The sequence below is a fragment of the Lynx canadensis genome, chromosome A1, assembly GCF_007474595.2.
Source record: "Lynx canadensis isolate LIC74 chromosome A1, mLynCan4.pri.v2, whole genome shotgun sequence".
NCBI classification, from domain to species: domain Eukaryota; kingdom Metazoa; phylum Chordata; class Mammalia; order Carnivora; family Felidae; genus Lynx; species Lynx canadensis.
Window position 1 is genome coordinate 219,019,204 of NC_044303.2, and position 24,190 is coordinate 219,043,393.

Sequence of the window (24,190 nt, forward strand, 5' to 3'; positions counted from 1 at the left end):
TGGAGCCTGCTTAGGACTCTTTCTTTCTCCCTCTCTCTGTCCCTCCCCCACTCGCTCGCTCTCTCTCACTCTTTCTCTCTCAAAATAAATAAATTTTTAAAAAGTAAATTTAATTTAAAAAATGAATATTTAACATCTTATAGTAGTATAAAATCTGGATACACAAAAGTTGTTACCGCATTTTCTTATTTCCAAGAGTGAGGAGACCAATAATCTATAACAAAATAATTTTACTTATTTGCTATTAAACAGTGAATATAGTTTTACATGATTATTTAATATATAAAAGGACAATTAACTTTATAAATAATCAGGAAAATACAAATTAAATTCACAATAGGAGTGTGCAGTACTGATCCTGCCTGAAAATATACCAGCACTAAATATACAGCAGCTAAGTTTTCATTCAGTAAGAATCCATACTGTTTTCCAGTTCTTCACCTCCAAAGAAGACATACTATTAACTTGTATTTCCATGAGGCCTCTCCAGACTGCCCTCATAGTTTTATTTATACTGTTCACTATTAATTTAATTTAGATGATTCCACATTGCCCTTCCCAGTTTGTAAAATCTTTAGATATTTCATAGAAGCTAGCTTATTACCTTATACTACACAAATATTGGTTGAATCACTAACTACTTTATCCATCTATTTTAGTTAGCATGATCAAAATTTTTAGTTAATTACTCCTCTTTCCTCAAGAGCTAATCTATACTCCTGTCTTATGGTATCCCCTACTGGTCATGCATTATTTAATTTTCTCCAAAGTTACACAAATAAACCTTTAATAAACCTCTTGGGTTCCACTTATCATTCCACTTGCAGCTAAGCAATAGGGGAGATATTTCTATGAAGAAGATCCAAAGGTAATATCATTCTCACCTTACAGCTTTCACCTTCTTTCACATTATCACTTTGTTTAATCTCCACAGAAATGAAGATTACTATTGCTAACTTTATTTTGCAAAGAAAAAAAAAAAAGTCTTATTTTTTAAAAGTACCTACTTCAGGGGCGCCTGGGTGGCTCAGTCGGTTAAGCGTCCGACTTCAGCCAGGTCACGATCTCGCGGTCCGTGAGTTCGAGCCCCGCGTCAGGCTCCGGGCTGATGGCTCGGAGCCTGGAGCCTGTTTCCGATTCTGTGTCTCCCTCTCACTCTGCCCCTCCCCCGTTCATGCTCTGTCTCTCTCTGTCCCAAAAATAAAATAAACATTGAAAAAAAAAAATTAAAAAAAAAAAATAAAAAAAAATAAATAAAAGTACCTACTTCAAAATATATACTTATCTTTAGGCATTCCTTTACTCCTATACTATGTGTAAATCTTTCTAATATAGTAACTCACATATTTCTTTGGATACTTTGAGCACTTACTTAGTTAAAACTTTTTGTCAAGATAGTAAGTATGAATGATGGTGTCTCTGTTTTCTTTTAAATGATAACTATTTTTGGTAATATTTATTAATATGAAAGCGTAACTAGGTTAAAGTCCAATCCAAGTAATTAAAAGACATCACCTTGGAAGTAATTAAAAGATAACTCATGCTAATTCTGAAACCAAACCACTAAAGTCTATCACCTAATAATAGTGTCTACTTTTATAGCTAGATAAGGTGCTAATTATTTAAAGATTTAACAACACTAGATCATGTCAAATTCCTTAATGTTTACAGAATCTTGTGAATAACAAGGTAGAAAAATCCTTTCACTTTAGTATGACTATGAGTTCTAAGAAAATATACCAAGATTCAAATTGGGAGTCTAGGAACCAATGAGTTAGTGTAATGCTAAATGTACATAAAATTCAATTCTGTAATTTCCCGTGAGCGATGATTCATTACTCTGAAGATGTCGATCAGACAGATGTTACATTGAGTTATTTCCTCCAGTTTCTCTCATTTATCCTTCACTTGCCAGTATTTGTGAGAAATAGTTTTTCTGGACTGATATTCCTCCCTAATGTTCATCTTTCGCTCTCAGTTCCTGGGGCTTTGAACATGCATGCATCTATTTTTGCAAGAAAATGATGGTATAATTAATTTTAAAATAGTAATATTCTCCGAGTAATTATTCAGTAAATAATCATCTAGCATTATTCACAACTGTATACATATGCAAGAGAAACCATTATACTTTGAAATCTTGTCTGAGGTACATCAACACCTTACGAGTGAATTATTTTATGGGTTAAGTCTATATCTGTTTACAATTTCAGTTTTTATTTCATTTCATTTCATTAAGGATATTTATTATGTTCATTATCATCCCTGCCCAGGATTTTTTTTTCTATTTCTGTCAAAAATGCCATTGGGATTTTGATAGGGATAGCACTGATTCTGTAGATTTTTGATAGTATGGAGATTTTAACAACATTAAGTCCTCCAAACTATGAACATGGATGTCTTCCTATTTGTGTCCTCTTCAATTTCTTACATCAACATTTTGTAGTTTTCAGTGTACCAGGTCTTTCACTTCCTTGGTTAAGTTTATTCCTAAGTATTTTATTTTTTTGGATGATACTGTAAATGGGATTGTTTTCTTAGTAAGTGTTGTCAGTTCATAGTGTATGGAAATATAACTGATTTCTGTATGTTAATTTCTGTATTTTACAACTTTAATGAATTTGTTTATTAGTTCAAATAGTATTTTTGCAGAATCCTTAGGATTTTCTACACATAGTAACATGTTCCCTGAAAATATCATGTAATTTTACTTCTTTCTTCGTGATATGGATGCCTTTTATTTCTTTTCCTCATCTAGTTATTCTGATTAGGATTTCCGGTACATTGAATAGAAGTGGTGAGAGTGGCCATCCTTGCCTTGTTCTTGATCTAAAAGGACAAGATTTCAGTTTCTCTGCACTGAGTATGACATCAGCTATGGACTTTTCATATATGGCATGTTTACAGTTTTTGTTTTGTTTTTCAAAAAAGGGTGCTAAATTTTTGTCCAATGCTTTTTCTTTTTAAGTTTATTTATTTTGAGAGAGAGCGTGAGAGCAGGGGAGGGGCAGAGAAAGAGGGAGAGAGAGAGAATACCAAGCAGGCTGTGCACTGCCAGCATGGAGCCAGCTGCAGGGCTCAAACTCATGAACCATGAGATCATGACCTGAACCTAAACCAAGAGTTGGACTCTTAACTGACTGAGCCACCCAGGTATCCCTCAAATGCTTTTTCTACATCTATTGAGATGACTGTGTGATTTTTATCATATATTCTATTACTGTGTTATACTGCATTATTTGATTTGCCTCTGTTTAACATCCTTGCATCCCAATGATAAATCCTACTTTGTCATGATGTATGGTCCTTTAATGTGCTGGCCAATTTGATTTGCTGACTTGGAACCACAAAAGACAACAAAAGTCAAAGCAATCTTGAGAAAAAAGAACAAAGTTAGAGGCATCGCACTTCCTGAATTCAAATATATTACAAAGCTACAGTAATTAAAACAGTACGGGGGTGCCTGGGTGGTTCAGTCAGTTAAGTGTCCAACTGTTGATATTGGCTCAGGTCATGATGTGGTTCATGAGATTGAGTTCTGCATGGGGCTCTGTGCTGACAGCATGGAGCCTGCTTGGGATCCTCTCTCCCCCCTCTCTCTCAAAACAATAAACATTTTTTTTTAATAATAAAAAAAAAGACAGTATGGCCCTGGAATAAAAACAGACATATAAACCAATGGAACAGAACAGAACACAGAAAGGAACTCATAAATATGTAGCCTACTAAACTCTGACAACAGTGCCAAGAAGGAGAAAAGGAGTCTCTTCCATAATAATGTTGGGAAAACTGCATACCCACATGCAAAAGAATGTTAATTGGGTCATTATTTTAAAACATAAACAAAAAGGAACTGAAAATAGATTAAAGATTTAAACTAAGATCTGAAACTATAAAATTCCTGGAAGAAAATAAAGAGGGAAAACTTCATGACATGAGTCCTGGCAATGAGTTCTTGAATACAACATCAAAAGCACAAGACAAAAAGCAAAAACAGACACATGAAAGTGCATCAAACTAAAAAGCTTCTGCAAACATAGGAAACAAGAGTTAAAAAAAAAAAACCTACAAAAATGGGAGAAAATATTTTCAAATTATGTGTCTGATAAGAGATTAGTCTCCAAAATATATAAGTAACTTCTACAACTTAATATCAAAGAAATGAAATATCCCTATTTTAAAAATGTGCAAAGGACATGACCACAAGTGTATAAAATATACTAAATAGGACTAGTCATTAGAAAATGCAAATCAAAGCAATGAGATACCACTTCCCACCTGTTAAAATGGCAGGAAAGAAGGAAGGAAGGAAATAGAAAAAAGGTAAAGGTAAAGGTAAAGGTAAAGGTAAAGGTAGGTAGGTAGGTAGGTAGGAAGGAAGGAAGGAAGGAAGGAGGGAATGAAGAAAGAAAGAAGAAAGGGAAAGAAAACAAGCATTGGTTAGGATGTGAAGAAAATGGAACATTCATACACTGTTAGTGGGAATGTAAATGGTACAGCTACTATGGAAATTAGTATGGAGATTCCCCCCAAATTAAAAATAGACTACCATATTATCTAGCAATCCAATGTGGGGGCATATATTCAGAAGAATTGCAATCAGAATCTCTAAAAGTTATCTGTACTGTCATGTTCATTGCAGTATTATTCACAGTAGCCAAAATACTGAACCACTAAATGTCCATCAGTAGATGAATGCATAAAGTAAATGTGGCACAGGCATACCATGGAATATAATTTGTGCTTTAAAAAAATAAGGAAATCTTGCCATACATGATAACATGAGTGAATCAGGACATTATGCTAAGTGAAATAAGCCAGTTACAGGACAAATGCTGAAAAACTGCTGTTATGTAAGTGATCTAAAATAGTCAAACTCACAGAAACAGACAGTGGAGTAATAGTTTGCCAGGGATGAGGAAGTAGGAAATGGGCAGTTGCTGTTCAATGTGTTTCTACTGCCGTTCAATGTGTTTTTTAGATACAGTTAATGCAAGATGAGTAAGTTCTAGATAACTACTGTACAACACTATGTCCATAGTTAGCAATACTGTATTGTACACTTAAAAATTTGTCAAGAGAATTTCTCATGTATTATACTCCAAATAATAATAATAATAATAATAATAATATAAAATCATCCATGCCTAGCCCAGAACAAAGACAGAATGTTATCCATTGAAATGTATGAATAAATATGGTTTTACAAGATAGTGGTCTTTAGTACCACTAAATATAAGTACACATCCTAAATTGCACATTAGCTAAAATATATATCTCACTGAAATACCAGTTAATCAATTAAGGTATGTTTCAGAAAGGAGGAGCAGTGTGGAAATTACGCTAATCCTGAGGTAGCTAGTTACAGAAAACTGAACTGTAAATCAGGACAACTGTTTCCTCGAAGGAGCTGAAGCCAATTTCTGAAGGAGGAGTGACCATGTCCTCACTTCTACTTGAGGCTCTTGATCCAACTTACCTTCAATAAGCTTTCCCTTGTGATGATTTTAGTTTTCCAGAAAACTATGTTTGTATAATTCACCCTCATGTTTTTTGTCAACATAAAAGTCATTTTTAAAAAATCTATACCGAGTTGAGTTTGCTGAACTGCATATTGATCTCTGTCATAATGGAATGTGTTTAGAAACTTTAAATATTTCTCTTCAGCAAGTCCTCCATTCAAAGAGCATGCAGTTTGGGACTATGGAAACCTGTGTTTAAACCATGGCTTTCTTTGCTACTTGTCTGTCACTAAATTATACTGAACAACTTGCCCTTCTGAGACTTAGGATTTTATCTCCAAACTACAGAAAAGAAGGAATACATTTTAGAGGTACTGGGAAGACTAGCGGTATTATATATGTAATGACATAATAGAACTTATGACATTATAAATGATTACCAAAATTAATAATCTGGGGTGAATATAAAAAGGTGCCTTGAAGATTAAACCCTTATAAAACTAAATTGTTTGGCTTGGATTAAGAAAGTCTATCTTAATAACCTTAACAGCTATAAGAATATCTATACCAGACAATTTTTACCTATGTTAATCATACTATCTTATGAGTAGCTATTTGGAATAAAATTGGGAAAAAACAGCAAATCACCAAATATAGTTCATCTCCTCAGAGCCCGTCCTCCCTGCTAGAAACTGTGTTTATTCACTATAGAGAACCTTCAGGGAGCTGTTTTCTATGCTATGTTCAGAATTTATAGTTGTTATCTGTAAGGTCTGCCTGACAAGACCTTACTAAGGGGTAGAAATTCCACCGATCTCTTCTTAAAATGTAAATCTGATCATTTTTAAAAGACACATCATTCTTAAAATAAAGCTCAAAGTATTAGATTTGCCCGATTCTTAATAATTCTAACACAGCAGAGCCTTCTGTTCCCGCCCCTGAATTTCTCAACATGACTCATTTATGCCAGCCTCTGTCTTGCAATTTCCTTTTGTCTGTCTAGGGCTTTCACTTATGTAGTTCACATTACAAGATTTCCTTTCCTTTTTTTTTCTCCACATAACTGCGTGGCTGAAATGTGTTTTCCTCAGAAAAGTAACTCTGTTCTCCCATTCAAGATTAGGATCCACTCAAAATTTCCTCATAGCACTTTACAGTATTTCCTCAGTCCTGCATAGTTACTTAGGTAATCTCTTATATTGACATGGTTAGATATGGTCATCATTGCAAGGAATGTATTATATGCAGTTGCTCTCACACAGTAAAAGCATAACAACTCTTTGTGAAATGAATGGATGAATGATTGAATCCTAAATGAGACCTCATGATTATACCTCATGTGTTTGTTTGTTCATCTGGTATGGTTTGGTTTTATATTTCAACATTATGTTTAATGCATTAACACACTTAAAGAACTCTGAATAAAATGACTTATTGAAGCTATCCTTCTAGTTACCTTTCCTCTGAAAGAGACTGAAATAAAATAAGAGTTTGAGTGTATTCTATATTCTCACATTTTAATATTCCACTTGTGTGGAAACTTAGGGAAAAATCAAATAATGACTTTTAGTATAATTTAAGTGAAATAAGGTTGGTTTCATTAATTTTATTAGTAAATTTGGGGGAATACGATAATTTTTATTTCAGTATCACATGTTTTTTTCAAAAATTATCAAATTTTCAAGTATGCTACAGGAAATTAATTTTAAATTAACTAACTCTACTTAAGACTAGAGAAGATTTATCCAAAAGAAATGAAAATATAGTGTGTAAATAGTATATTACATTACAAAGTTGTGAAAAACTCTGATGAAATCTTCTGTTTTCAGATTTAATTATTAATTTATTAATTGATCTTTACATGTATTTCCTACAAAGTAGCATAGATAGATCTTTGCAACAGCTTCTCTGTATATCAACATATAGTATATATAAAATATATAAACTGATGAGGCTCCTGGGTGGCTTAGTCTATTGAATGTCTATTGATTTCAGCTTAGATCATGATCCCAGGGTTGTGGGATCAAGCCTGCTGCACATGGACCTGCCTGAGATCCTCTCTCTGTCTCTCCCTCTGACCCCTTCCCTGCTCATGCACTCTCTCTGTATATAAAATATAAAATAAAATAATAAAAGTAAAGTAAAATAAAATAAGGTGGTTCCATTAAAAAAAAAAATATATATATATATATATATACACACACACACACACATACTTATATATATAAACTGAATTCTTTGTCTTGTTCTTTGATAAAGCCATCCTCCTAGACCTTTGCATTATGTGGATTGGAGTTTTGTGAAGATGCCTTTGTTCACACAGCACCCTGTGCTTCAACCTTTCATTAAAATTCTCAGCTTCATTCAGTTAAGTTCCTATCCTGACTCCTTCCCTCGTTGAGTATGATCTACTTGAAGATAACAAATGACTTTTATTTTATTTATCTTAAAATCTAACACTTTCAATGTTATACTAACTGAAATCAGGGCTTATAGGCAAAATCATGCAAGAAGATGACAGTAATAAAAAGGTTTATAGGTGTTAAAATACCCTCCAGACATCTATGAAAGCATGAGGTTGGAGGCTCTGGTGAATGTGGATGAGAAGAAAACACAAAAATCTGAGAGCAATTTAGCAAGCAACCAGGAAAAGACTGAAGCAAATACAGTTGCTTTAATGATGTGAGATGAAATGAAAGCTAACCATGGATGGACTCTCTCTGTCTCAACAGCCCTCTCTGCTTCTTCATGCTCCTTAATGACACTTTGAGGAACTACACACCAATCTGCTTTGGAAGAAGGTGACAGACAAAGGAATAAGAGACAATAAACCTTGAGTTAAGTCAGACGGTATCTGTGATTATGACATAAGTTACCTAAAAGGACATGAAAGTTAGCAAAAAACAAGTTTCCTCACTTGTTTCCAGATGGAAAACCTAGGAGGAGAAAAGTCTAAGATAAATATAAACGCAGAAATTAGAAGTTGCTGGAGGGGAATTTGGGAAAGTTGACACTGACAGAGACAAAAGCATATTTTTTTCCAAACACTGAATTTTTACATAACAAAAAGAGCAAAACCCAAAACTGGACAACATTTACAACAAAACTAAGTGAAAAATTATTCCAAAATATGAGCAGATATTGATAAACTGTCAATACATACAAGATATGTGCAGTTAAAAACATCTGTGTACTAAAGAAAGCATTCAGATAGAATTTGGTCTACCTGAGGAAAGGAAAACACTGGGACAGCCAACAGATATTTACTAAAAAAGCAGGTGAAAATGACAGGGTTTTACCTTCTCCAATGCTAGGTGAAGGCAAAGGGATCGCTTAAGAACTGAAGGAGCTAGAGACATGTGGTGCCTTAGGAGTCTGAAAACTGACCCACTAGGCTCCTTTCTATACAGAAGGGGATCCAGCCCAAAAGGCGGTTATGTAACAGTACCAGAAAATCTGAGGACACAAGCAAAAATATTTTGAAAACGACCCAAAATAAATATAAGGAGGGAAGTCTGTGACATTAGAAAAATGTCCTGAACCTTGCTCCATTATGAGAGCAAGAAATTAGAAAACCTAATTTCAAATGGAAATGAGAAACATAATAGTATCAATGTAAATCTTAAAGAAAAGTGCTATAAGAACAGAGAATCAAAGGAAAATTACCTCCCTATGAACGAACAATAAAATATGCCAGAAAGATGTTCGCACAAAAATGATTTAAAATATTAACATACTCTCTCAAAATGAGTTAAAGTAAGATAGCAAAAAAAAAAAAGTACAACATAAATCAAAATTAAATAAACTCAGAATGAGATGACAAAATGAAGTAGATACAAATGAAAATCATTTAAAAAATAAAGATGAACTAGAAGTAACACAAGAGCAAAGAAGCCTAAGAAATAAGAAGGGGGGGGGGGAGGAAATTAAAAAATTCAAAATAAAAAAGCTTCCAGCAAGAAGATAACATTGATTGCATATCCCCTCCTATCTGAAACAAACGAACAGAAAGAAAGAAATATATACAAAATTGTTTTTCAAAGCATGGGAGAACAGGCAAAGGACGTTCCTAAGAGATGAGAAATGCAGGAGATAAGTAACCCCAACAAGTGGTTCAGCCTAGTGCCTTAGGGCTTATAGGATGCAGTACAGAGGGGAACCAGCACAGACAACAGCAGACTCCCACAGCTGAAGAGATGAAATTAAGAATGGCACCATGTTGCACAACAGATCTCTATAATTTATTCATCTTGTATTGCATCCCCCTCCCTCAATCCCTCAGCAACCACCATTATGTTATCTGCCTCAGTATGTTTGACTATTAGATATACTTCATATAAGAATCACAGGTCTGTGCATATCCATCTCATCAGAACATATACATTATATACACACAATGTTCTGTATATCAATAATACCTCAATAAAAGCGGAACAAGGGGAACTTTGCCAATTTGATAGACTAAAAAAAGAGAGAAAGAGAGAGTCTGGGAACACCAAGGAAGCTAGTCTCACAAAATAAGAGAAACAAAGGTGTACAAAGAGAACCCCTAGAGACCTGCAGACGGTGTTCAGCAGAGTTCTGATCGGCACATGCGGAAATAACCTAAGGCTGGGTAAATAACTATCCGAAAGGATTAGAGAGAACTATACAGCAGAACTGACATGGGGCTATGGATAGTACCTATTCCTACCAACCTTATTGGCCAATCTCAAAATTCACATGACACTGAGTATTCATCGTGGTCTTTCCCCAGTAGTGAGAAATAATTAGCCAGATTCAATGCTTACTTAACATTAGGTCCCATCTAACATACACAAAATATGTATGCACCTAATCACAGAGTTTCAAAATGAGCCTAACAGAGATGCAAAAATCAAGCAAACTGGAAAAAAAAAAAATCAATCCTACTCAGGGATTTCAAAATCCTTCTCTCAGTACTTTACAGAATAACAGATCTTGCATTAAATCAGCAAGGTTACAGTACACCTGAATGGTACCATCAACGAACATGACCTAACAGGTATTTATAAAACTCTCCACAACAGAATACATATTCTTTCAAAAGGATAACTGAATATTAGTAAAGACTGACCATGTTCTGAGCCACAAAGCATGTCTCAATGGATTTAACAGATATCATGTAATAGAAGATATGATCCTTGAGACTAATTGAATTAACTTAGAAATCAGTAACATAAGCATATCTCACAATGCCCTAATATGTGGATAGTAAATAACACACACTTTTAACTAACCAATGGGTAAAAGAGAAATCAAAAGGGAAGAAAGTTCTTTGAAATTAATTAAAATAAAAGCTAAACATACCAATATTTTCTGGATGCTATTTAAATAGCCCTTGTGGTGTCTTACACCACTAAATATCTACATTCACAAGAAAAGTTCTGAAATCATTGTCAGGGACTCAGTAAAGAAATAAATTTAATCAAATCTATCAGCCAAGCTGACCTAATAGATATTTGTAAATACACCACCACAAAGGTGTATAGAGTATGCTACTCTTTCAAGTGCACATGGAACACTTACTAAGACAGACCATACTGTGACCCATAATATATATCTCAATGAATTTAAAATAATTTAAGGCACATAAAGTATGTTTTGTGATCACAATGGAATTACATTAAAAACCAGTAACAGGTGGTTGGAATGCAAACTAGTACAACCACTGTGAAAAACAGTATGAAGTTTTCTCAAAAAGTTAAAAATAGAAATACCCTACAATCCAGGAACCACACTACTGGGTATTTACCCAAATAATACAAAGACACTAATTCATAGGGATACATACACTCCTAGGTTTATAGCAGCATTATTTACAATAACCAAATTATGGAAGCAGCCCAAGTATCTATCAATAGATAGATAAAGAAGATGTGGCATATACACGCAATGGAATGCAACTCAGCCATAAAAAAGAATGAAATCTTGTCATTTGCAACATGGATAGAGTGAGAGAGTATAAAGCTAAGCAAAATAAGTCAAAGAAAGACAAATACTGTATGACTTCACTCATATGTGGAATTCAAGAAACAAAACAAATGAGCAAGGTGAAAAAAAGAGAGAGACAAACCAAGAAAACAGGCTCTTAACCACAGAATACAAATTCATGGTTACCAGAGAGGAAGTAGGTGGGGTTGGGGGAAATAAAGAATGGAGATAAAAGAGTACACTTGTCATGATAAAAAAAAATAAATAAAATCATAAAATCTCTATATGATGATTTTCCAGTAAGTTTTAGTTATTTTTCCAAGCACTTATAAAAATTTCATGGTCATTTTCTGGACTTCTATTTGTTTGCCCACTTTTTTCCCCACCCAGTTCCAAAAAAATAAAAACACTGCCACAAACGTTAGGTTTCTGTTACATCAGCACCCCACTTACAGACCAATTTTTGGATAGGTTAGATATGTTTACCAAAGCAAGTCAAAATTCAGTAGCATTAAACACTTTTTTTATGACTCAAAGTGACTTTGGGTTGGCTGGAGTTAAATGGTCTAGGATGAGCCCACGATGGAGGCTCCGCTTCAAGCTACAGATTATCTGGATCTGTCTCTTCTTTGAGTCTGGACTCAGGTCTATTCCAAATGTAAATACTCTGGGGCTCAGACTGGGCCCAGGAAGCAGCTCTGAAAGTTATATGTCAAAGACAAAGACATTAAAAGACAAGTGGAGAAGCACCTGGGTGTCTCAGTTGGTTAAGTGTCTGACTCTTGATCTCTGCTCAGGTCATGATTTCACAGTTCATGAGATCAAGCCCCATATTAGGCTCTGTGCTGACAGTGCAAAGCCTGCTGGGAATTCTCTCTCTCCCTCACTCTCTGCCCCTCCCCACACTTGCATGTGCTCTCACTTTCAAAATAAGCACATAAACACTAAAAAATAATAAATAAAATAAAATAAAATAAAATAAAATAAAATAAAATAAAATAAAACAAAATAAAATAAAACAAAATAATAAAATAAAATAAAATAAAATAAAATAAAACAAAATAAAATAAAACAAAATAAAATAAAACAAAATAATAAAATAAAATAATATAAAATAAAATAAAAAGACAAGTGGAAACATACAAGAATTCCTGAAGTGTAGCATCTTGACTAGACCATTTTCACCAAAAGCTACAGGTGACTTTGGATACTTTGGACAACTCATGTCAAAGGACCAGCAGGCAAGAAGGTGAAGCATCATTCAGGAAGGGCTAACTGATATGGATCATTAGATATAAGGCTTCTGTTATACATTAGAGTTAGGGGAAGATATGTTTGGTACCATTTTGGTTTACTTGCACATTCTTAATATTCAGTTGTCTAACTCTGATGGTAAAAGACAAGTGCAATAATCTTGGCCTCGGAATGGCCTAATATGAGGTTCAGGGTCACACCACCAGTTAAGGTACTGAGACCAGGAGAGGTATTTGTTAAGGTTTTGGGGATTCTAGAATGAACAGTAGAGAATGGATATGTGGAGAAATCTAAGAGCATATATGAGAATGTGAACAAAATAGGGGAAAAGTAGTCCCATATTTATGAAATTGAATTTGTAGCTAAAACCTGTGTTTCAAAGAGAACTTTTTCTTACATTTTCATTATTTTTGAGAGAGAGAGAGAGAGAGAGAGAGAGAGTACATGTGTTGAGTGGGGGAGGGGCAGAGAGAAAGGGAGACAATCCCAACCAGGCTCCACAGTGCTGTCAGCACAGAGCCTGACATGGGGCTTGAAACCAGGAACTGTAAGATCAGGACCCGAGCTGAAACCAAGAGTCAGAAACTTAACCAACTGAGTCACCCTGATGCGCCTCAAAGAGAACTTCTGATCCTAATGGCTTCACAGTGAACTATCAAACATTTAAGAAAGGAATAATAAAAATTCTATAAAAATCTTCAATAAATCTGATGAGGCTTCCCAACTTATTCTATGAGCACAGCTCTAAACCAGACAGACATTATAAGAAATATCCCTCATGAACATATAGGCAAACATTCTAAACAAAAGTTAATGTAGTCAAATCCAACAAAATATAAAATGACAATAAACATACCATGACCAAGTGGAGTTTATGTCATAAATACAAGATTGGCTTAACATTTAAAATTCTATCAATATATTTTTCCATATTAAAATGTTTTTAAGAAGGAAAAAGATACATTCATCTGCATAGATGCAGGAAAAAACATTTGGCAAAATCAAATATCTATTTCTGATAAATACTCTAAGCAAATTATGAATAGAAGGAAACTTACTGGGGGTGCCTAGGTGGCTCAGTCGATTAGCCTCTGACTTAGGCTCAGGTCATGATCTGGTGGTCTGCGAGTCAACCTCCATGTCTGTCTGGCTCTGTGCTGACAGCTCAGAGCCTGGAGCCTGCTTCAGATTTTGAGTCTCCCTCTCTTTCTGCCCCTCCCTGCTCACACTCTGTCTCTGTCTCTGTCTCTCTCTCTCTTTCTCTCTCTCTCAAAAATAAATAAACATTAAAAAAAAAGGAAGGAGAAAAACTGTTTCTACCTACAGAGGAAAAATGTTGTATGTAGAAAAATCTGATAAAATAGTTGTATTTCTATACACCAATAATGAAGCAACAGAAACAGATACCAAGGAATCGATCCCATTCATTAGTACACCAAAAACAATAAAATACCTAAAAATAAACCTAACCAAAGAGGTAAATGATCTCTATGCTGAAAACTATAGAAAGCTAATGAAATAACTTGAAGAAGACACAAAGAAATGAAAAAACATTCCATGCTCATAGATTGGAAGAAAATATTGTTAAAATGTCAATGTTACCCAAAGACATCTACACACCGAATGCAAACCCAATCCAAATAGCACCAGCATTCTTCACAGAGCTAGAACAAACAATCCTAAAATTTACAGGAATCACAAAAGACCCCAAATAACCAAAGTAATGTTGAAAAAGAAAACCAAAGCTGGAGGCATCACAATCCCGGACATCAGCCTATATTACAAAGCTGTAATCATCAAGACAATATGGTATTGGCACAAAACAGACACATAGACTAATGGAACAGAATAGAGAAGCCAGAAATGGACCCACAAATATTTGGCCAACTAACCTTCAACAAAGCAGGAAAAGAGTATCCAATGGAAAAAAGAGTGTCTCTTTAGCAAATGGTGCTGGGGGAACTGGAGAGCAATATGCAGAAGAATGAAACTGTACCACTTTCTTACACCATACACAAAAATAAATTCAAAATGGATGAAAGACCTAAATGTGAGACAGGAAACCTACAGGAGAAATCCTGTAGGAGGAAATCAAAATTCTACGGGAGAAAACAGGCAGCAACCTCTTCGACCTCAACCACAGCAACTTCTTACTTGACGTGTCTCTGAAGGCAAGGGAAATAAAAGCAAAAATGAACTACTGGGACCTCATCAAGATAAAAAGCTTTTGCACAGCAAAGGAAACAATCAACAAAACTAGAAGACAACTGATGGAATGGGAGAAGATAGTTGCAAAAGACATATCAGATAAAGAGTTAGTATCAAAATTCTATAAAGAATTTATCAATCTCAACACCCAAAAAACAATCCAAGAAAGAAATGGGTAGAAGAAATGAACAGCCACTTTTCCAAAGAAGACATCCAGATGGTACATACACACATGAAAAGATATTCAACATCACTCATCATCAGGGAGATACAAATCAAAACCACATTGAGATAGCATCTCACACTGGGTCAGAGTGGCTAAAATTAACAAGTCAGGAAACAATAGATGTTAGCGAGGACATGGAGAAAAGGGAACCCTCTTGCACTGTTGGTGGGAAGGCAAACAGGTGCAGTCACTCTGGAAAACAGGACGCAGGTTCCTCAAAAAATTAAAAGTAGAATTACCCTACAACCCAGCAATTGCACTACTAGGAATTTATCCAAAGGATATAGGAGTGCTGATTCAAAGGGGCACATGCACCCCAGTGTTTACAGCAGCACTATCAACAATAGCCAATTATGGGCACTTGTTGGGATGAGCACTGGGTGTTGTATGTATGTGATGAATCCCGAGAATCTACTCTGGAAGCCAAGACTACACTGTATGTTAGCTAATTTGAGAAAAAACTTAAAAGCAAAAAAAAAAAAAAGGAAAAATCTGATAAAACTAACAAAAATTTATTAGAATAAATGAATTTAGTGTGGTTGCAGAAAACAAAATCAATATATAGAGATCAATTATATTTCTATATATTACAAACATTTAAATAACACTAAAATACTTTAAACATTTTTAGAGATATATCTGACAAAAATGTTGATAATTTTTCTGACAGTCTTTCATTGAAAACTATATAATACTGCCCTGAGAACTTAAAGAAGACCTAAATTAATGGAGATGTATACTATGTTAATGGGTCAGAACACTCAAGTGTTAAGGTGTTAATTCTTTCACAATAGATCTACATAAATTCAATAAAATCATTCAAAATCCCAGCAGGTTTCTTTGTAGAAATTAACAAGCTGACTGTAAATTTCATATGAAAATACAAAAGATATCAAACTACAAATAACTTTAAAAAGATGAACTAACACTACTTGATCTTAAGACATCATAAAACAAATATTTAAGACTGGTATTGGAGTAAACATACCAAAAGTGATCAACAAACAAAATGCAGGTTTCAGAAATAGACAATGGATAAATAATTGATGTTTGACAAACGCATAAAGCTAACTCAGTGGAAAAATGTATAGAAAATATTTTCACCATGGGGTGCCTGGGTGGCTCAGTTGGTTGGGTGGCGGACTACAGCTCAGGTCATGATCTCACAGTCTGTGAGTTCAAGCCCCGCATCAGGCTCTGTGCTGACAGCTCGGAGCCTGGAGCCTGCTTCCGGTTCTGTGTCTCCCTCTCTCTCTGCCCCTTCCCTGCTTGCTTTCTGTCTCTCTCCCTCAAAAATAATAAACATTAAAAAAAAAAATTTTTAAAAGAAAAAAAAATATTTTCACCAAACAGAGCTGCAACTTTCAAGATATTCATATGTAAAAAAATTAACTGTGCTCCACACTTAGCCTAACACTATACACAAAATTTAATTCAAATGTATCACAGACCTAAATGTAAAATCTAAAACTATAAAACATTGTAGAAGACACCCTTGGAGAAAACTCTTGTAATTTTGGTCAAACAATGACTTCTTAGACAAGACACCAAAAAAAATGGCCCCCAAAAGACCAATTCGATTATTGGGCCTCATCAAAATTAAAAACAAAATGAAAAAACAAACCCATAGACTGAGGAAAATCTTTGCAAGTCATATATGATAAAAGGCTTGTATCCACACTATATGAAGAATTCTTAAAACTCAATGAGAAAATAACTAACCAAATAAAAATAGACAAAACATAAATTTTAGACACGACTATCAAAGAAAATATATAGATGGCAAGGGAGCTCACAAAATGATGCTACATCTTGTTTGTCATTAATGACATAAAATGAAAAACAAATCAAAATCCCCTCCAAAGTCACTAGAATGGTTAAAATTAAAAAGACAATTCTGATGTTGATGAGGATATGTAAGAATTGAAACTGTCACATAACTCTGGTGGGAACAGAAATGAGAATGGTACAATCACCTTGGAAAACATTTTGTCATGTTCTTAAGAAGCTAAACTAAGCATATTATATAATACAGCCATTCCACTCCTAGGTATTTAGTCAAAAAAATTGAAAGCGCATGTGTATAAAAGACTTACAAACAAATATTCATAGCAACTTTCCTTGTAACAGCACACAACTGGAAATAACCAAATGTTCATCCATAGGTCAGTAAATAAAACTGTGGTACACTGTGGAATACTGCTCAACAATACAAACGAATGAAATATGTACCTGGAAACATGGAGGAATCTCAAAATAACTTTGCTCAGTTAAGGAGGCCAAACAGAAGGAGCACGCTCTATATAATTCCACTGATAGAAAATTACAGGAAATGCAAACAAATGTATAATGGCAGAAAACAGAGAGTGATTAGCTAGGGAGGGGAGCAGTTTGGGGCAGGCAGAGGTGAAAGAGAGGGAGCGCAAAGGGGTCTGAGGAAACTTTAGGGAGCTAATGAATATGTTATCATTTTGATTTTGGTGATGGTTTCCTAGGTGTATACTTATGTCAAAACATTTCGCCTCAATATGTGAAGAAATACTATGTGTTATATTCTCTGTTAAGACACACTTTCATTAAGAGGGATGAAGGTTATGACATATTTAACCACAAATTCCTTTTAGATATAAAATGCTAAAACTCATTTATAATGAGTTTTCAAAAAAAAATCTGTATGGAAGATGCAAAGGCTTAAATAAACATTTCAGTATACATAGTTAACAAACTACAGAATACACTCACTGCAAAACAGCGTCAGAACACCAGGCCAAACACAAACTCTAAATCTAACAAGGTACATACTGTATATTGTCCTTTATAAACAGAAAATCCCACATTAATTTGGACTATCTTTCAAATTTAAGGAAACTTTATTTTTTAAGATACTGGGAATTCTGTGTCCTATTAAGAATCATATGACCTAGGGGCGCCTGGGTGGCGCAGTCGGTTAAGCGTCCGACTTCAGCCAGGTCACGATCTCGCAGTCCGTGAGTTCGAGCCCCGCGTCGGGCTCTGGGCTGATGGCTCAGAGCCTGGGGCCTGTTTCCGGTTCTGTGTCTCTCTCTCTGCCCCTCCCCCATTCATGCTCTGTCTCTCTCTGTCTCAAAAATAAATAAACGTTGAAAAAAAAAATTTTTTTTTAAAATAAAAAAAAAAATTAAAAAAAAAGAATCATATGACCTATAGTTCAAAAGTCCAGGGCATCAATCCAAAATATTCACTAAAACATTGAAATTGATTTAATTAAAGCATTAAGTGTAATCAAAATGGTCTGACAGTAGATTGTGTTTTATTTTATCTTACTTGCAAGTGCTTAAGGAAATTTAATTTAACACCAGTTTAAAGGAACTGGTACAGGAAGGCATTACTGAAAATCTGAGACAAATCATAGGTGTTAAGAAGATAATGCTACAGATCTAGTTATCTAATTTCACTGGAAATATATGCCTTTCTTTTTCCTTGATAAATGCATATTGAGTTAAAGACATCTGTGTGTCATAAAACTAAAATATTGTAACACTGACCTTACCTTTTTTTTTTTTTCAGGATTAATAAGGCAGCATAGTAACGGACACACATTCTACCTGATGTTCCAGTATTACAACTCTTCAAATACATGCACATGTAATCAAGTTAGGTATTAGTAACTGGAAATTGCTGGTTATAAATATTCATTATTTTTAGAGGGAAGAAAGGCATTTTCAGATGTGGCCCCAAAAGCAAGTCTGTGGAGTTTCCGACACATTTTGCCAAGCGGTTAGAAGAGAGGTATACGAAGGTGAATCACCAGAACTCGCTTATTTAATAGTCTGTTTTTAAAACTGGGGGATTTTGAAATGATTTTAAAATGAGAGGCAACAGCACAGAGCTGAAAAACAAAGGTACATTATGGCAACATGTAATAGAATATTATGAATAAAGGGCACTGTTCACATTTACTGTGCTAGAAAATACTCTGGTAAACTCCAAAACTATTAACATCCCAAATAAGTGAAAGTTTACTTTCTGTTTTTAGTTTCACAGACTCTGAACAAATTATTGAGACTAGCACTCTCTTTATAAATGTTTATGTATCTATAAAGGATATTTGGTAAAACTTTCAAGCTCAATGTAGCCGTATCTCCAGGCACATTCTGAAACCATCCAGTTAGGAGTCCAAGAAATAGTATTAGTTTTGCTTTGGGAAAATAAAAACAAAGACAAATTCCAATTTTTATTCAGGATAATCCTAGTGACAATTTGTTCACTTCTATTTCAAAGATTCCATGGGATTAAACAAGTTGGCTGCTCTAGTTACATATTCCAAACATTTCTTTTAAACGTTATTTTAGGAAGTACATTTACAGATAGTAAGCACCACAGTAAATTAAAGGAAATAAAACCAATAGTTTAAAATACCTGAAGCTATTTTGTTTGGTTTTGTTTTACTGTTTGTTTCTTCTTTATTATTTCAGATTGTACTTTCAGTCTATTGTAAATGTAGCATTTTGGCAGCATAGTGATTTTTTCTTTTAAGGAATGATTACTTTTCAAACAAAAAAAGAAAAAAAATTACCTTATAGAAGTTTTACTCTCACAACTACCTAAGACTACCTAAGTCACATTTAACTTATTCCATCTTGCCTCTGGATGACTAGAGCGGGTCATACTTTAGAGAAAGGAGGGGTGCTGGTTGAAACAGATGGCTTTGTGTCATCTCTGATTCATGAGGAACCATGGCAACAGGCAAAGAGGGGGTGTTGCTTAGCAACTGGAAACAATGAAGAGATTTCCAAACTGTACTTCCAAAAAGTGCTTTGGAAGAACTTCTGTACTTGGCATAAATGTACACCAAAATTCATTTATGAAACATGCTGAGTACATAATCACAAAGCTGGAAAGCACAATGCTTTATAAGAGAAAAAATTTCAAATAAGTGGCTTATCAGATATTTTGTCTAAAACGTATTTCCATATTAATAGCATTTGACAAAATATAGCAAAACTACTAAAACACAAATATTTTATCTTGAGATGTAATAAGAAAAGCTAAGATAATAGCAAAATCTATTACTATCATGTAATATAATACAATTCGAGATTTAACATGGGATCAGAAATTTATTTAGTTGAGCTGCTGTGTGATGCCACATTTGCAAATGTGCACGATCCAGCCACCCAAAATATTTCGGGGTGTTCTTTCTCAAGTTAGAATAGGCACTGCTGTTACAAAGTGTCAGGGACTGTGTCTTGAAAATGATTTTATTAGCATTTCCCCATGTCTTAAAAGTTAATATTGAAAAAATGGCTCATGCAATATTTGTTTATAGTAGTTGTGAAAATAAAGCCAAACTGGGTCTCTAATATAGATATGTAACTATTTTATTATTGTTTGCTTTATGTGTTCCTGTATTTAAATAATAATTTTAATGGATAAACATTAATGGTTTGACATCAAAATGTGTGTATACACACACAACTTACGTTTTGTCAAGTGTCTGTCATTATATCAACATTTGTTTTACAATAATTATTTTGTCACCTGCTTCCTATCTTAAAATTCTTTCCATGACTTATAGGCACTTAAGACGCACCAACATTTTGCGAGGCGCTATGGTAAATGTTAAACGTATCACAGAGGAAAAATACCCTTCTATGTTCCTCCTCCACTACCACGCTCACCACTTTCGTGCTCTGGTCACCAAAAGTGCGGAGATTTTTCTCAAACCAAGCAGTTCTGCAACCCCAGCTGGGTGTCCTACAGCCGTTTAACTCAATTCTGATACAATAGTTCTCTCGCATCCGTGGAAAAATGTTCCCAAGACCCAATTTAAAATGACATGAAGACTAAGAAAGGTTAACCACAGGGACATCAGCTCAAAACTCACCTCTGTCCGGTCTTCTGCAAGTTATGAAATCTCTCTGCTCCTCAGTTTCAGTTTAAAATACGCCTACGAGTACTAACTCGTAATAAAACAGGACCATTAGCCTGACGTAGCTCTAATACCCGGCGGCTGAGGTAAACAAACCAAATCGAAACCGCAAAAGCTTCAAAGTTATCAGAGCGAAACCTAAGGACAACCAATCACAAGCCGCTATCTAGGCTATAGCCAATCAATGAGGCCCTTGCTTTGCTTCCGCCTTTTCTCCCCCTGCCTGGCTCCACTTGCTGGATCATTACTCGCTTCTCGTGGTTTGACGCGTTCTTTATTCAAATTCATAAATGCACAACTAAAAGAATTTTTAACATGCCCCACTTTGTCTCTTAACACTACATAAAGCTATTAGGGGTTAGTACACAAAAAGCGCAAATAAATGGACGATGAGAATGGAATGAATTCATACATACAAAGTTCTCCATGTTGGCATATGCGTTGTTGTGTTTCTTTCTGTTGCTTTTTTACGTTGGTATTTGTATTCTTATTGTGTACACTTTCTATATAAGGGGCTCTTCTGGGATTTAAAAGCAGTTGTGATTAGCACGATAAACTATCAGTTTAATTCAATACATACTAGTTTAACAATAGAATAGGAAATGTTTAGCATTAAAACCATTTTAACACTTAAAGATTTTCTTCTTGTGTATAATACATGATTCATTTAAAGTAAAGGTCTATATTTTTCTTCTTAGCTCATTTTCTTTATTGTTATGCTCCATTATGCTATGCATTTCAACCGTATTTTCCCTTCTCTGTATCCCCCATAATATCCCCATAATAACTCCTTAAATTACCCTATTTGTACACCTAAGAAGTGGCAGAAGCTGGATTCATACCTGTATCAGTTTTCTATTATCACAAACTCAAAGGATTAAAGCAATACCCATTTATTGGTCTTATAACTAGGTCAGGATTGGATCAGCTGGACTGAGTTCTCTTATGTTCTCACAGTCTGAAATCAGTGAATTGGCAGTTCCAGGCGCTTGCTTAGAGTCTCAGGAGAAGAATCTGCTTCCACACTTACCTAGATTGTCAACAGAATCCAGTTGTTTGTGACTATAAATCTGGGGTACCGTTTTGTTTTGTTTTGTTTTGTTTTGTTTTGTTTTGTTTTGTTTTGTTTTGTTTTGTTTTGTTTTGTCAGCTCTCTGCCGGGAGGCCATTCTCCACTCCTAGAGGCTGGCCTGTGTTCCTTCTCCCAAGGCCCTCTGCACCTGCAAAGGCAGCAGGGAAGCGCCCTTCTCATACCTACAATCTCTCTCCTTTTCATTCTGTAACTAAACAAAAGAAACTCTGTTTTTAAAGAGCTTTGTCATTTGATTAGGCTGACCAAAATAATCTCACTATTTTAAGGTTAACTGATTAACAATGTTTATTACATCTGCAAAATTACTTGTGCCAGGTAATGTAACATAATCATGGAGTAACATCTAGTCATATTCATAAATTCTGTCCACAGATAAAGGAGCAATGATACAAGGAAAGGGCCATTGAGGGTTATTTTTAGAATTCTTCTATCCCAGCACCCAAGTCCATGACATCAGAGACCATTTCTTAAAAACTTGTAATAATGTGGAACCATATTCAAGGTGGTCCTAATAGCTGTTTGAATCCATAGGCGTTAGAGGAATCTATTACATTGAATATACAACTAGATTAAAATAGAATTACCCCTAACTTCACAGGTTTATTTTGCTACAAATATCACTTTTTTTTTTTTTTTAATGCTTTGAGAATGCTGTCAAGATGTCAAAATAAGTTGGGTTTTTTGGCTCCAGGTTTAAGATACAAATACGTCATTGGACAATTAATGGAATAAAAAATATAGTCTAGATGGCTAGAAACTGTCATTAGTCTCACAGAGCTCTCTTTTTCTGAGTTGTAAAAAATGTATTCTATCATAAAAAACAATATATAATTATGTACTGTGTTGGACATAAACAATGAACCCACTTTATTCTCTTAATTTCATATGCTAAATAAGATGTTTTTATTATTAAAGGAAAATTAATTTTTCATCATTTCTCTTCTTTCAAGTAATTATATCTTTTATTATGGTGTCTTTCAAATACTAATCAGAATTGACATCTGATAAAACATTACTGAAACTTACACCCTAAAATTAGTAACACTGATTATAATTGTGTGGACCGTTTATTATTACTTTTAGTATGTAAGTGTAGGTGAGAAGTATCAGTCTCTATTATGTGCCACCAGTACATAATACAGCGCCTAGAGTACATCAGTTGTCCAACAACAACAAAGTTACAAGTAAAAAACAATAAATAAGTGAAATTAGGTTTATCTTTTAAATTAATTAAAATGATTAAAATGATCAAAATGTTGAATGCAGGTGTATATAATTTTTAGAATAAACTATAGGCTGGTTTAAACATTATCTTCAGAACAATTTTTCCCAGCTAAAATCTGAAACATAATTAACAGCACTATTGCTTATTTTATCATCTTATTTTAACATTTTGCTGTGTATTTGCCATATTGTTATTGTACATAAAATCTAATTCAAGCTCTATTGTCTATTAAATATTGTTCAAATTATGCTGATGTATCTGTGAAATAATCAGAGATAAATATTGGCTATGTGTATTAAGGATCAATATATAGACTTTGTATTTTTCTTGTTTTAATTGTTTTTAATTTTTTTAAATGTTCACTTATTTTTGAGAGAGAGAGAGAGACAGAGCGTGAGTGGGGAAGCAGCAGAGAAAGAGGGAGACACAAAATCCGAAAGAGTCTCTAGCCTCTGAGCCCGATACAGGGCTCAAACCCACAAACCGTATCATGACCTGATATGAGCTGAAGTTGGATGCTTCACTGAGCCACCCAAGGACGCCATATTGTTTTAATTTTTAACCCTATATTTTTATTATTGTTTTAAAAACATGTGCCCACTGGAATTACATGTAATGAACTAGATGCACCTAAAAACAACTAAATCAAAAACTCTGTAGTTGAGGACCAGGTTTTTACAGTGTTTTTGTCTTCTCTCATGATTCTAATACCTGGCGTTGACAACCAATGACCAGTACTATCAACTGTGATATTTAAGTATCCTTTAGACACAGCAGAAAAAAATGTCACAAAGAAGTTAAAAAGACTAACGCTCCTTCTAAATAAATGCCAAAACAAACTAACAAACAACTTTTCCTC